At 41.8% G+C, this 11,287-nt stretch overlaps 1 long non-coding RNA gene across 1 annotated transcript; it reads left to right on the plus strand.

Moving 5' to 3' along the window:
* The first annotated feature begins 5,456 nt into the window (after positions 1–5,456).
* Positions 5,457–8,000, plus strand: LOC130599164 (uncharacterized). The gene is made up of 3 exons (XR_008972174.1): positions 5,457–5,597; positions 5,777–5,887; positions 7,683–8,000. It is a non-coding gene; the product is annotated as an uncharacterized LOC130599164 (long non-coding RNA).
* The last annotated feature ends 3,287 nt before the right edge of the window (positions 8,001–11,287 follow it).

Below are 11,287 nucleotides of genomic sequence, written 5' to 3' on the forward strand. Positions count from 1 at the left end.
TATGCTAGTCTATTGACTGTTGTGCCATGGAGTTTTCAAAGGGGAATAGTCTATGTTTAGTTATAAGCTTATATGCTCTAATATTTTTTGTATTCCTTCAAAGTAGAAGCTCTTCTGCAGATTAGTGGGTTTCTAAATAACCTCTCAAAGCTGTACCATGGATGCTCTTGTGTTCGTTAACCACATGGCAGCATCAGTACTGAGGCACAGGAGGACTAAACCATCCAATGCTCAATTTCTACTAAAAGAGCATGTTTCTTCTTCAGAATAACCACATTGCCCTATTCTTCTACTTGATAAAACTTCTGAAGTCTCAGCATGGGCAGTCTAAGAAGCTTGGATCTATCTTTTACATACAGTTCCCAAAACACTTTCCAACACTTCTTTGAGCACATTACACACATAAAAACACAGCTTTTAAATACTTCCATTAACCTTAACTTGCAAGAAACAATCTACAACCCCCCAGCTCATCCACAGGAGAAAATAAAGACACCTGTGATTAATAGTGGCAACTCAGGTGTCCTGAGGAGGGCTTGTGGGTATTTTTGTCTGGGTGTTGGTAGTTGCGTGATGTTGTTTCTAAAGCAGAGGAAGTAGGCTTTGTTGAAGGGCTTGCTTTTAAGTGATGCAGGATGCTCAGTATGTTACTGAGCCTGGAGACACTGTTCTGCTTGCATGGGCTGGGTAAGCAAGCTCCTGTTGGTTGGGAACACTTTTTCTTCTGATTTAGACACTCTTGAATTTCCTCTCCTTAAAAAGTGAATTATCCTGATTTTTATTTTAATAAAGCCTCAGTTCAGTATGAAGGGTTTTTGGTCTTCCCAGAGAACTTACTGTAGAATAAGGCATTCCTCTTCCAATGTGCTGGCTTGGCGTTCTCTCCCATTAGGAAGCAGTAGCTAAAAGTGCTGCTTTGAAGCAAAAGCCTTATCAGACTCCATTTGAAAGTGTTGTGGGAGGACAGTAAGTAATGTGACAATGTAATTTGACAAATTATCAAACTAGATGCCAAATTTTCTTAGCTCTGCAGGCCCTCATGGGTGTTAATGTACCGTACGTTGTAGACCTTAAATGTTCCTGAATTATGGCAAGCATCAGCAGAAGCCCAAATGTGTTTTTCACTTAAAGGAAAAGATGGTTTACTCTTGTGCCTGGTGTTTGGAAATGCGTTCAGTATTGCTGAAGGCTGTGTGCAGTCTTTTGTGTATTTTTAAGGTGAGAGCATGCATTTAAGCTTAATGAGGAATGTTGATTAGTGATGAAAATGAAGATTTATCAGGTGCTTTCTTGTTAGTTTCAGTCTGTGTGAATGCCTGGATTTCTCAAGGGAGTGAATGAAGAAATTGGAGGCTGGCTTAATTTCAGCCTTTCATTGTGGTTTTTGCACCAAAAATGGAGCTTTAGGGAAGCAAAAAGTTGTGTTAAGGAATAAAATGGCAGTAAAGGCATTTGGGCACTGCTACTCCTGTGCTTACGCAATAGGAAGCTGCTGCTGAACAAGCTAAGGTGTGAGGTCTTAAACACAAAACTATCTTTGACTTGAAGACAGGGGCTGGTGTGGGGAGGAGGATGCTGCCTTGTTCCTATGGGTGATCACAGGAGTCCTGCATGGAGCTGTTAAAGCCACCCATCTTGTTGGTCAGTTAAGTTCAACTGGATTTTTAAAAGAAGAAAAAGGTTTTGAGGAATGAGGCTTCCCAACAGGATTTTTAATGTAAGAGAGGTACCTCACAGTCTTGTGTTCTCATCTTGCTGTTCTCTGGTGCAGGAAGGTGTATGAGAGCTGCTGGAGCCAACATAAATTGGGGATAAAATTAAATGGCATAACATTCCTATATTGGGCCATCCTAAAAGTTTCCTGTAAAATGAACATTACAAAAGGTGTTTCTTGCTTTCTTTTTCACTAACTTTATAGATTTAGTGGGGGAAATATTCATAGTCATAGATAGACTTATTAAATTCTCAAAACAATATGTTCCAGCATTCATTGATGATGCTCAGGTCGGTAAATAAATCACAGGATTAACAGCCTGAGAAGCATTACAACATTTGTAATGCATAGCCAGCTCTAAAAGCGACTTCACAAAGCAGCTGGTGATGATACAGTGATGCTGCACAAGAAAAAGATTGTTATCCAGCTGTCAACCATTTTGTGTGTTATCATCCATCAAGTGTTTTAGAGGGGCAGCTTCCTATGCTGGTGTGATGCAGGCCTCACAGCTGTGACATCCTAGATTTATTTTATGCAAATGTATATTATCTTATGCCAAAAAATGTCTTGACCCCCCCCAGTGTGAATGTGAAAACAGGAAAATTCAATAGATCTTTCTAATCAAAATACACAGATGCGTATAAAAGAGCATTTCCTGGCTTAAAAGTTCCCCTGTTTAGATGGTATCTACCGTACTTTGCTTTTTTATTTCTCCCTTTTGCATTTATGGTTTTTATCACAGTTCTTGCAATATATCATGTTAGCAAGTACAGCAATTGCTCTGCAGATAAACTGGTTACTCCCTCCTTTCCAGCTATTCCAATAGTCAGTAGTAGATTATCCACAGTTAAGAGTAAGAACATGGGCATATGACGCATGCATTTTCTTCTAGTGTTGCTGTCACTGAAAAGTCTTAATGCTTTCTCAAAGCTCACCTCTGGAAGGCATACTTTTAAGTGTAAATATCTGTTTCCATTAAAATAATACTCTTTATGGTTAAACATGAACCTAGAAACCTGAACAGATCTCACTCCAGAGACTCAAAAAGCTTGTTTTATCTCTTATAGCTTGTGTTTTTTAGTCATTCTGCAAATGCTTCAATAGGAATCAGTGAATATAGCTCCAGGTTGGTTTTCAATTACCGTTGCAAGTGTTTTTAGCTGTATTTAAGTATTTGGATGTTTTAACATGTGAAGTGTAACAGCCATAATATCTGAGTAGAACCAGCAAATATTCATAGCACTTACTGAAATCCTTGATAGTAAATGGTCATGAAGTGGTGGTAACTTGCATTTGTGTTTTTTAGATGAAAACTAGCATCAAAAGTAAGATGTTGCCTTATGTGTGAAGTTGTGCTGAGTTGCCTCTTCCCCTTTCTAAGTGGAGCAATGGAGCAGAGCTGAGGCAGCAGGGCCAGGGCTGAGCTCTGGTCTGGCATTTTGAACCTGTCACCAGGAGTCAGAGTGGCATTTTCAAACATGGGTTAGCTGCAGGAGCCCGAGTCAGGCAGAAAATAAATGTGATGCAAGCTAGCATTAAAAGCTGTTGCTGTTGCACTCCTACCCTTCCTACTGCTGCTTTTCTGGGATGTGTTGGTCTCTGCCACTGTAGGGTTTGTTAGGACTGTTGGCTGCAAAGGAGAAGAGCAGGAGGCTGGTCCCAGCTTCATCCCTGGCTCATGGAGATGATGTCCATGCCAGCAAGCTCAGGGGCTCTACCCAGTCATTTAGTCTTAATGTGGCTCTGCCTTATGTCTGCAGGAGCTGGCATACTAAGATAAGCATTGAACTTTGGCTTGTGGTCATGTCTTCAACTAGACCTCAGTCTTAAGGACTACAGTAAATATCACTGAGTGTAATAGTATTGACTTGGTTGCATGTTCAGGGCGTGTGTTTTCCTTGGAAATGGTAGTTGAATGAATTCATGTGGCCCTGCTTGTATTTTATAACACAGCGTTTAATAAGCCGCTCATTATGCTCACTGCAACTGTGTAAACCAAATAAAATACAGTGTATCTGTTCCCAGAGTAGATAAACCCTGGTGTTTTTTCTCCATTTAGTTGATACTACATAATGCTTGCAATCTCTGCAGACTTCTGCCCTCACTATCGTGGTGTGTGTATGAGTCCTTCAGTCTAATTTAGCAGTATGTAATGTACTCAGTCTTTTCAATGTTTTCTTTCAGTGTTAAATTCAACTTCTTGTAGACTGTGCCCATGCTCACACAGCCTGGTGCAAGAAGCACCAATTTACCTCTGTTTTGCTGTTCATTATTTCATATATCTCTAGTGCAATTCATAAATCCATGCCAATGTTGTTTTTCCACAAAGTCAGTGCTTCCTTGGTTCTCTTGCCAATTAATTGGAAGTACTCTTGACAGGAATGACAGACATGCCTGAGGAAGAGCTAGTACCTAGGGGAGAGTGTTAAGATAACTTATGAAGCTGAAAATAATAAGTAGATGAGTTTCTGATGATGCTCTTGAATAAAGCGGCTGATCAATAAAACACACCTTGAACAAAAACACTCATTCATTATAACTGCAAGGGCTTGTCTGTAGCTAGGAAAGACAAAATACAAGCAAAACTTGCTTTTATGATAACAGGACCATTAAAGGTAAGTATAAGACTTGCTTACAGAAGTAGATATTTTGTAGCCAGGATGAGGAAAACAAGCAGGGGTAGTTATAGGATGTGTTGGTTGAGGAGCATGTCTTTTTCCATTACTGGTGCAGGGTATTTTCATGCCTTGTTTTCTGGGTTTTGCAGAACAGCTTCTAGGGGCAGAGCTGCCACCTATTCAGTACTTGGACAGGCTGCTGTTAGGAAGTCTACCCTGGTGCAATGATTTTTCTTCCAGTTTACATGTTTTTCTGCTTCTACATTCAACACCCTTTTTAGAGCGCCCTAAGAAGTCTCTTTCTCCAATTGAGTAATACATGTTTCCCTACATGTCCCATCAAATGAAGAATTGGACTACTTAAGTGTCCATCAAGCCCAATAGACAAAAGTCCATGCGGGCTCTACCCTAACTCTTAAATGCCATCTCATAGTCTTTTCCTCACTCGGTATTTCTATTCTGTTCTATTCCTTGCAGCCAAGTGAGATTACTTGCTGTTCAAAAGCTATCAACAGACTAATCCCTTCTGTGCATCTATCCTTCATTCTGTCTGTCCTGTCTTTTTTGCAGGAAGACAGGCTCTGCCTTCCTTTCAGGCTGCTGGCTTTGTTACTGGCTCTGGGACTCAAAACCACGCTCTGCAAACCTGCTGATAGTCACTGTAGAATCATATTCTTAAGTATCTGTAAGCAAAGTGCTCTTCACTGCTTGCCTGTGGGAATGCTGCTCTTCCATGAAGTTTTCTTGACAGTGAGGGAAAGTTCCCACACCTAAATTATGGAAGTTTCTTTAACAGTTGTTGAACCCCCAGTTCTTAATAAGCTACAATTGTGAAGAATCACTTGCATATATTGTTTAGTCAGGATAATTCCCATTGGGAAATGGGTACTCCAGGGTTCTTTTCTCCCTACATACTTCCTAAAATGGGCTCTTTATCAAGGGTGGAGGTTCTGTGTAAATAGCTTCAAAATAGGAGTTTATGGTATCAGGGATAGATCTGTAAAGCTCTATATTGTTATGTACTTTTAGCAGTGTCACCATGGCAAGCAGGTATGTCTAGCATTTGGGGAAGCAGTGCTATGTGTTTGCATGGGCCTTTCATGTCTTGTCTTCCTGTGGAATAAATGTTAAACCCTGCAAGTCTGAAATCAGCATTCCTGGGCTGGAATTTTCACTGAGCCATCTGGTGGATTTTAGCTGCAAATGTAGGACTGGCAAACTTCATAAAGCATCTGCCTTGTTAGTCCTGCTCCTTTGCCTTAATGGTGAGTTTCATAGGTACATGATGTCTTTCTGGCTTGGTTTAAATTGTATGACATGGACAGGTTTCAAACCAAGATTAAAATGGCAGTACATTTTGGACTCAGCCCTAAAAAAATGTGTGTTTCATTGTTCCTCAAGGACACTGACTCTGCTTTGATTTGTGTGCTTCCCTGGGTTTTAGATCCAATGTGGGCATAAGAATTCCTCATGTAGACACAATCCAGCAGTGGGAGATCCATTTAGGCTGAGATTATGTGGCCTCAGAGTAACATGAGTCAATGCAGAGCTGAAGGTGGGATGCAGTATCTTTTGTCCTAATACAACGTGTTTTCTACTGTACCTTTTGTTTCTACTTTATGGCATAAACCTCAATACAATAACAGGGGGAAAACAGCAGAGTGCTTTTTGTAGTCGTTTTCTACCTCCCCCTTCGCTAATGAACGTCCTCCAAGGAGCTTTCATCCCTGTGGGCACTGTGTAATTACTCACGCACAACTTGGAAACCAAGTGAAAAAGGGGAAGAAATGGAAAAACTTCCTGAATGCCTCCCCAAAGTACATAGGTGTTTGTCTGTGCCTCGGTGGAGCAATGTACTTATCTAAGGAACAGCAAGGTAATTTACGATGTTAAAGGAGTGGATCCTTCCAACAGCGCAAGTGTTATCCTTTCCATTAAAATCAGCTTGGTGTAATCCTAGTAAATGTTAAAGCAAGTGACTGCAATAAGGTCAGATGGCAGAACTGCCGCTGTTTTCAGTTAGGTCAGTGTTTCAATAACTGCTCCTGCTTCTCCATAGACTGGGAAGGGAAGGAGAATGTTCTTGTGTGTGAGAAGCAGGATGGTCACCCAGGGATATATATACATGCAGTACAGGTGATGCTTGTCAGATTGATTTAAAATGTCTTATGAGAATCATCTTGTATCCAGGAGTACAGGGTTTTGAAGGAATTTTCTGGTTATGTTGCATGTTTTAATTTGACATCATCAAAAGAGGTTATTTCTCATAGTTTTTTTCAAGGTGTGTGGGAGCACAAGCAAAGCAAATCTGAAGCTGGATGATTTTAGTGTTTTATAGTATCTTAATAAGTTTTATGTTGTTGGAAATTGGAGATTTGGATTTCTCGCTGCTGTTTTGGTATTTGGATGTGTTTCAAAAGCAATCTGAGACTCAGTCATAGGGGTTGTTTGAACTAGCTCTGCTCCTGGGATTGAGGGGGAGACCTGTGGGTTCAATGCAGGCAAGCCTCTCCATGTACTTACATCCTGAGCCCCTGCTGGAAAAGGGAATGTATTTTTTTCCTTTGATGCAGTGGCTAAAATGGCTTTTCTCAGACTGCTGTAAAGGGAGTAGGCTTTTATCACATCTTCTCTTGACCCTGCACGTTCCCACAGGGATGCAGTTTCTTCTCATAGATGTCTCTGTTACATAGAGCTATAAAATCACATAGAGTCAAACTCTGCCACCAGAGCAGTGTGTGTTTCCATCGTGGGATGCACTTTGATGAAGCTGGTAGAGATGTATTTCTTTTAACCCATACTCTTCACTTAAACCAAGTGTATTTCCAATTTCAGAAGCTAATGTGTGCTCACTGAGCTGTAAAGAACATGAGTCTGTAACCTGTATGACTATAATGTGTTTGCAGCAGGTTAAAGTGAATATGTGTAGGAAATGTTCCCCTACACCTGCTGCATAGGAATGAGCTGGTCTGCCCACGAAAGCAGGCAGACTGCAATCATCCCCATGATTGCTAGGAACAAATTATGGCTGGATTCTGTCTCAGGTTTTTCAATTGCAACAAGAAGACGGAGTTTTGTGGTTGTTGATCTTGCTATTTATTTCACTGGCTATTTAAATGAGTGTGGAAGGGAATTCTTTCAGCACTTCATTTGCCAGGTAACCATTTTCATAAAGTAATTATGGTTTGTGTCTTTACTAGGCACCCTGACTGCATTTTTCTACATGGGAGTTCAGGGTAGCGAGAGGTTGGGAATCAGTGTGCACATTAACCTTCTAGCTTTTGAGTCTATTATTTTCTGATCACTGTTTTATATGATATGCGATGTAATTAGTGCAAATCCTCTTACAGCAGCAGCTCCCCTTGCAATCAGATAATCTGAGCCTGGAAGAAAGAGTTGGCTTTTTGTTTTCCCAAGACACTACCCCCAGGAGGAAGAAACTGCTGGGTTCAGGTTCAGCTGAAGCTGATAGTATCTGGCAGCTGGCTAACAGCTCTTGGGGTACATCCCCAGGGGCTGCAGCTCCTTTTCTCCCATCATAAGAACTATTTTACTTTATCACCTGAGGGGGGTTTGAAATGCTCGACTAGAGCTGGCTTGTCTGCAGCTTGTGTCAAGAGAGGCAGGGCTGCCACTGCAGAAAGCATGGATTTGCAGGATCTGTGCTTAGGTCAAACCTTTCACACTAGTGAGAGATGCCTGTACCTCCCTGGTGGTGTGCGGCAGAGAATACTGAAATAATACAGATGAAACTTCAAAGAATAAGCCTGCTGAGCCAGAAAGCTATTGAGAACATTGGCAGAACTCTACTCTCCCTCCCAATGGGTCACAGTGCACTCCTGCAGCCTGTAGCATGCAGAGAGACACAGAGGCTTTTCTGTTCAAGGAGTTGGTTGGGTAATGTATATACATGTAGACATGTGTATACAAATACCTTATATATATATGCTTATAGACACTTTTTACCTGCAAAGTGTCCCTTGAATACACCTCCTGGTAGTTTAAATGGGCTGTGGTAAGTCTGCCTGCCTATTGAAATTAGTGGGGTAGACTCTGGACTGTTCCTATGCCAAAGGTGGAACTGGGTGTTCTGTCCCACACATGAGATATTTTACCTTATAGTTTTGCTGTTTATTTTGCTTTGGGTGGTTATTGCAGTCTGGAGGCTGAGCCTGAGCCAGTGGAGAGCCACTGGGCAGGAGGTGAGGCTCATTCCTGGCTTCTCAAGTGCTCCAGTGTCAGAAACCAAAGGCTGACCATAAATCTTTACACACCCACAAACCCCACTTCAATGCTTTCCTCCTCAAACAAGCTTCATGCAACTCATTTGTGGGCATTTTCACCTAGGTAGTAGAATACTCGATTATTTTCAGTAAATAGGGGTTTTCTGCATGTTTGTCTGTAGAATAAAAGGATACCACCCTTGGCTCAGGTTGGTATGGTAACAGCAAAAAGGCATGTATTTATTCATTAGAGCTGTTGGCAGGGATTTGAAGTCCAATGATGCTGTCTCCTGTGCCTCCTTTAAAAAAGCATTAAAACTTCTAGGTGTTTCTCAAAAACAAGTCATAATTTCTGGACTATTTTTCAGGTCTGTTAGGATCAGAAGGATGCAAAGAGGTACCTAAAGTGTTTATCTTCCCGTTACTTGGGAAATGGCCACAAGGCCACATTGGTACATGTGCTATTCGAGTGCATCAGATGCTGTTTGTGAACAAGTTTTCATTGACTTTTTTAAGCTACGTATTCAAATACATCAGAATTGCTATCCTGGACTGCCTTGCTGTATTTTTCTGGCTTATCTTAATCTATACAGAGTGAAATAAAACTTTTTCCTCCCTCTTCATCTTTTCCCCTGTAAAGTATTTCAGGAGTTAGTATCGATGCTTTTCCTACATTCCAAAAGGAAAAGCAAATGGGGTGTAATCTTTTCTTTATTCTGTGAGTGAATGCTGGAAGCAAGTAAAATCTCATGTTTCTTCAATCACACAAAAAAATCTGAATGAGTAGCAGTGTAAGTAGCATAAGCTTTGTTACTGAAGTCCCATTCACCTCATGGGACCAACTTATCTGTTCATCCAGGTTTTTTGCCTGAGGATGGAAGATTAGAAGAAAAGAAATGTTAGCAGGAGCTGGACTCCTTTGATCACACATTTTCATGTGTGCTGCGGCATTTTAATGCCAGAACTCTGCTAAAAGCTCAATAAATGGTCTCGTTTTATAAATGGAAGAGCAACGTAAGCAACCTTTCTGTGAAAGAGACCAACAAATTGATAGCACGGTAGTGATCTTCAATGTAACAGGCACTAAAAATGACTACTCAGCTATGCAGGCTTGCCGTGAACTGGAGTTCACTTCTTGTAGTCACGTCAGAATCTTTTGTCTGAGATTCTAATGTTAAAAGTGGAGTTGCTGTGACCTCCAGGGGAAAAAGAAACAGCAAGTGACCGGCAGTCACCTCTAGGTTGTTCGATTAGCTTATGTGTAATAGCCTTATAGCCTAACTAAAACCTGACAAGTGGCAACAGCTTCTCCTCTTGTTTAAAAGGGCTTTGATCCAAGCCTTTGGAAATTGTACAGGAAATGCTTGGAATGGAGCCAGGTATGATTCTTTATGGTCAGCTGAAACCACTGAACCAAAAAGCAGAAGTAGACAGGAAGGCACTAAACCAAACCTCAGGTGAGAGGTAAAGTGCTGGGTCTGTCAGGAAACAAGAAATTCCTTTAGGTAGGATGCCCAATGGCACGTATAGTGAACAGTTCTCTTTACCTGGAAGAGAGATCTGTATTTCAGTGTTCAGCTACTGCTTTAACAAGTAACATAAAAGCATGCCTTTTATGCAGGATTAAAATTATTCTTCATTGTAGCTTTTCTGAAGGCTAAATCCCTCAGTGTACTGCACTGTAATTGGCAAATACATCCACAGTAGATGCAAACCTTTTGTACAAACTATCTCCGAACTGACAAAGCTGTTTCTTGAGTGTCTTTATTTTTCCCTTTCCCTTCCCAAGGAGGAATCTGATAGCAGAGCACAGTGCCGTAGACTCTTACAGTGACCAGCCTGCTCCGTGGCTGGGTTCTTTTTGCAAGCAAGTTGGTTTTGCTGCATTGGAGAGGGAGATGGTGGAGAAGAATTCTAGGAGTCCTTTGCTCCTGTGGGACTTCTGCTGCTGCCTGTGGAGCTATCTCTTCCTGCGTGAAGCAAGGGAGAGCAGAGGACCTCAGTAAAATGAGTGCAGCCAAACAGTGAGGGCTTAGTAAAACCATTCAGAGGAAACTCCTGACGAGCATTTGGATTTGGCCCTTTCCTTGAAGGGCTTTGAGTGGGCTAGGACATGGTTACGTTGAAATGGTGGCATTTAACTGAACCGCTTCTGTGGTGCTCTAACAGGCCAGTCTTCAGGCACATGTTTGGCAGGTGGCTATGGAACTCCCCATCATGGCATGTGATGGGTGCCTATGCTGTGGTGGGTCCATTATCGTCTCCTCTCCCTGGGTATCACACCAGCATGTCAGCAGTGCCCTGACAAGAGGGGTAGACAGCAGAGCACTCTGCAATCCACATGGGGAGCAAAGGAAAAATAAGCTACCTGGATGGTGAAAAAGGCTGACATCCCCCTCTGAGCTCCTCAAGTTCCCATTGAAGGTTTAGGGATTTGTCCATGTGTATATTTATAAAGAGGAAGGAAAGCAAAAATACAACATGAGCATCTTCTTGCATGCTGGTGCTGTCTGCTCCTGCATCAGCATATCCCTGAGGGATTGGTGAGCTGCCTGGAAGAAGCAGGCAGAAGCTGCCTGTGGATCATTCTGCAGGCTCCATGCTGGGCAGGGACCGTGCCTGGAGTGAAACCTCAAGCTGCCATGGCAAACGGGGCCTCGCTTTGGCATTGCAATGTGGCAGGTGAAGCAGAGCTCATGTTTAGAAAGTGGTTTACTGTTGAGTTATAATTC

The sequence above is a fragment of the Pezoporus wallicus genome, unplaced genomic scaffold, assembly GCF_028554395.1.
Source record: "Pezoporus wallicus isolate ANWC-B61680 ecotype Strahan unplaced genomic scaffold, APGP_CSIRO_Pwel_v1 contig_8166, whole genome shotgun sequence".
NCBI classification, from domain to species: Eukaryota; Metazoa; Chordata; class Aves; order Psittaciformes; family Psittacidae; genus Pezoporus; species Pezoporus wallicus.